The sequence below is a fragment of the Sorex araneus genome, chromosome 3 (genome assembly GCF_027595985.1).
Source record: "Sorex araneus isolate mSorAra2 chromosome 3, mSorAra2.pri, whole genome shotgun sequence".
NCBI lineage: Eukaryota > Metazoa > Chordata > Mammalia > Eulipotyphla > Soricidae > Sorex > Sorex araneus.
Window position 1 is genome coordinate 42,033,852 of NC_073304.1, and position 4,420 is coordinate 42,038,271.

At 37.9% G+C, this 4,420-nt stretch overlaps 1 non-coding gene across 1 annotated transcript; it reads right to left on the reverse strand.

Annotated features, from left to right (window-relative positions):
* Positions 1–3,460: 3,460 nt before the first annotated feature.
* On the reverse strand, positions 3,461–3,590 carry LOC129404004 (small nucleolar RNA SNORA24). Its single transcript, XR_008629615.1, has one exon. It is a non-coding gene; the product is annotated as a small nucleolar RNA SNORA24 (small nucleolar RNA).
* Positions 3,591–4,420: the final 830 nt, after the last annotated feature.

Below are 4,420 nucleotides of genomic sequence, written 5' to 3' on the forward strand. Positions count from 1 at the left end.
CATATATGTATATATGTATGTGTGTGTGTTATGTATGTATATGAAAGTTTCATATATATAAAAGTTACTGAGAAGGGTTGTTGGTATTAAGTTTCAGGTAAAGATTAATATTATTTGGGGGTGGGAGAGGAAGTATAAGGGTGAAGATGCACTCCTTGCATACTACCGACCCTGTTCCCAGTGCAGCGTTGGGAGCCACAGAGTACCTGTAGGGTGTGACCCTTGGGCTCCCTTTGCACTGCCAGTGTAGCTTGAGAATTCCCAGCACTGCCGGGCGGAAGCAGTACTTCATCCTTTGCCTTCTCATTGAACCTCTATTCCCAGTTGGCCAAATATTGCAGAGAGGAGTCCCTGTGGCTTCTGAGTACCACTTGGGAGGCTACTCTCACGAACCAGATAACCAACCAACAAAACTAATTTGAGAGTTAGGATCCAAGTTAGTGATTCAGGTCTAATTTAAATAGCATATTATTAGTTTCTCTATTTTAGCCTGGGTTCTTTTAGTTTTGATTTGATTTTAGTCTTTCCTTCCCCTCTATACTCTTGGAATAAACACTTGGTATAAGACCCTTGGGGTCCCAGAGAAAAGTTTTCTGGGACAACTGAGAATGGATTTAGTATTTCAAATCAAGTATTATGAGGGACTGGAGTTAGTACAGCAGGTAAGGTGCTAGTCTTGCATGCAATTGACTTGGGTTCGATCCCTAGATCCATATATGTTCCCCTAAGTACTGCCAGGAGTAATCCATGAGCAAAAAACCATATATGAGGACCTGGGGTTTTGCTCAATGGTAGACTGTCTGCTTGGTGTAAAGTCTTGAATTGGATCCCCAACACAGTTCATATGCTGTGTAAGATCCCAGTGGCAGTGGCTTTACAACACAAATGTTCCATCTCTAGTTCACTGCAACCAAGTGTGGGTGAACATATAACTAAAGAGTGTGTAATCCCAGGAAAGCACCACAGCCACATGTGTAATTACAGCAACCAAGTGTTCAAGATAATAGTCATTAATTACATCAACAACAAAGTGAAGAAAAGTGGAAATTATGAAAGAACACAAATAGATTCATACTCAGTGACTTCATGGTCTGCCTTTTGGAATTTAAAGGAGGTAAGTCAAAGGAAATAGTTAATTAATTCAAAGGAAATAAATAGTTAATACAATAATTCAAAATAATTCAAAAAAGGAAGAAAAAATAAAAGTTTGTTTATTGTTTAATATGATGTAAAAATAAATTTGAACACCATTTATGGCCCTCATGGATAGCCAAGTAAATTGACATATCTCATAGGCTACTAAATAGCCATAAATTATGACTTTTATGTAACAATATGAAATAGTGAAGAATGCTCACCAAATATTTTGTTATAAAAAATGAAGAACATTTACATACCCTGTATCACAGCTAGTTGAAAGTAAGTTGCTATAGATAAGGAATGGTAGAATTTCAGGAATATGTAGACAAGTATTAGAGATGTAGACACCACTTAGAATATTCCTTCTATGTTATAATGCACCAATAGAAATAATTTTGTTTTACAATATAAACTCAAATAAAATGAAAAGACAATGAGAGTATTATTCAGGAAGTTGATGAATATCTTTATGTGGATACTTTATTTGGACTCTTACAATATTTTCCTTGTACTAGAATTTGGTGTTAGCAGTATTTGTCTATGTTAAATATACTCAGATCCCATTCCTTTAAAAATAATTTGAAAGATAGTCTTTGAATTAAGATTTCTAAGGTGATGGTAAAACCTTTAAGTTATCTCTCTGGTTAAAGCATAACATTGAGTGATAAATGTATGGTGACCCTAGAACTAAGGTCCAGGTTTCTGTCTCAACCTCATGCTACTAACCAGCCTGAAGACCTCTGAGAAATATTTGACTTTTGTGGAGTAGTCCTTTCATGTGTCACTCGACCTTTTCGGCCTATGCTTTTTTTTTTTTAGTCTCTCTAATGGGATATTAATGTTTGAGTAGAAATATTGAATGCAAATTTGTTTTTTTGGGTTTTGGTTTTTTTTCTTTGCTTTTTGGGTCACACCCAGCGATGCACAGGGGTTAACTCCTGGCTCTGCACTCAGGAATAACTCCTGGCAATGCTTGGGGGACCATGTGGGATGCTGGAATCGAACTTGGGTTGGCCGCGTGAAAGGAAATGCCCTACTCGCTGTGCTATTGCTCTAGCCCCAGTGTTTTCTTAATTTATATCACTGTCACTGTCATCCTGTTGCTCATTGATTTGTTGAGCAGGCATCAGTAACGTATCCTTTGTGAAACTTGTTGTTACTGTTTTTGTACTGAATACTGTACTGTATATGCACAGGTAGCTTGCCAGGCTCTGCAGTGTGGGTGAGATACTTTCGGTAGCTTGCTGGACTCTCTGAGAGGGCGGAATCAAACAGAGGAATCAAACCAGGGTCAGCCACGTGCAAGGCAAATGCCCTACCCGCTGTGCTATCACTTCAGCCCTCTTAATCTGTATAGATAATATATTTGACTCTTGGAATATTTCTTTAAAAAAGATTAAAGAATGGAGAGATAATCAGGGGCTAAGGCGGTTGCCTTTTGTGCAGCCAATCCTGGTTCCATCCCCGGCATCTTTGGGAGGACAGAGCTGGGAGTAGCTCTGAGCACCACAAGATGTGGTCTACAGCCCTCACCCCCACATCAAATAAATGAGAAGTTAGGTTAAAACCATAATATCTATTATATTTGATCTTTATGCTTGCTGCTTCAGGAGGGTTTATTTCTGGTGTTCAGAGTGTTTCCTATGTTCTGGCAGTTGTACCACTCACATTCCTTAATGATAAGGTTCTTAAGTTTATACATACATTAGAATCCAATTAGAAGCTTCTTAAAACACAGATGTTCAGGTCTAGAGCCATTCCTAAGAGTCTGGTATTTCTAAGGAGTTCCAATTGGTGGCAGTTATATTGCTCCAGGAACCATATTTTAAGAGATGTTTCTGTGGAAAAATACTGTGTCACAGAACAAGTAGGCTTATAGAAATAGAAGCACAGTGCACTTGCTGCATTATTATTAATTGTAAAGTATTTAAAAGCACTTTAATGACTATTTGTAGGCAAAGGATCAAATAAGCAGTGGTAATATCTTATGGAATATCATACTGAAGTTACAAAGTGAGGTAGAGTAATGCGATCATATGGTAGCTAAGTTAGTTCTGGAATAAGAATGTATTTGAAAATAATTCCCAATTTTGGAGAAGATAGAAAATCTTCAATATTTAGATTTTATTCTATTAGAATTTTATTTTATTTTATTAGAATTCAATATTTAGATTGAATTCTATTTTTAAAGTGACTTGAATTTTTTTTTAGCCAACTTCACAAGCCCGATCTACAGATACATGCATGCCACTCAAGGGGGGCTTTGGAAACCCCCCGTGTGGGCGATCAGACCGCCCCCCACTCGCACATGTGTCTGAGTAACTGTCCCTTGTGCAAGTCAGAACCTGATACCAACGATGTAGTGCCAGCTTTGCCAATCAACACGGTTTGCTCTTCCATGGTTAGGAAGGGAGGCTGCCACAGGCAGCAGGTCCCAAAGAGACATGGAGGGATACTTGAATTTTTAAAATATTTATTATTTTTTGGGTTTTGGATCACACCTGGCGATGCTCAGGAGTTACTCCTGGCTCTGCACTCAGGAACCACTTCTGGTGGTTCTTGGGGGACCAGATGGGATGCTGGGATGGAACCCCAGTTGGTTGAATGCAAGACAAGTGCCATACCCATTGTACTATATCTCTCTCTGGTCCCACAATACCTTTTTTCATTCAGGACAGAATGCCTTTAGCTAGGCTCCTAATTTCAAGTGACTCTGCATTTGTTGTGTTAGTACTAGATCAGTGGAGCCTGAGTCACAGGGCAAATCACTGTGAAGCCAAGGGTGACAGTTTCTACAATATTATGATTAATGTGTATTTTTATTTTTAATAGGCATCCATGATCCTAAGGTTATAAGTCAAAATCTTTGACTTTTAAAGCTCTTTGCCTTCCATAGCAAACAGACCAATAGCTGAAAATGCATTCTGTTAAGATGCAAAATAATTAGAGCTCTATTTGACCTTTATGATAACTGGAATTTAAATATTTACTAACCTCCCCTCTTGCCTATCAAAACAAAGGTTAATTGTTAATTCATTGCATTATATTTGGAAAGCACTTTCATCTGAAGGCTCCTGCCATTGAAGCTGTTGACTTCTCATTTTAATTTTAATCAAGAGCAGTTTAAAATATTTAGGAGTGTAAATTTTAACTCTATTTTGACTACAAGAAGGCCTGTAGGAGCATGATTTCTTCACCTCTTTGTGTGTTTCCACTTCTCTGTCAAATGATAATGGTATTCACCTCAAGGAATTGCTATAAAGGTTAAGTTAAATGATAC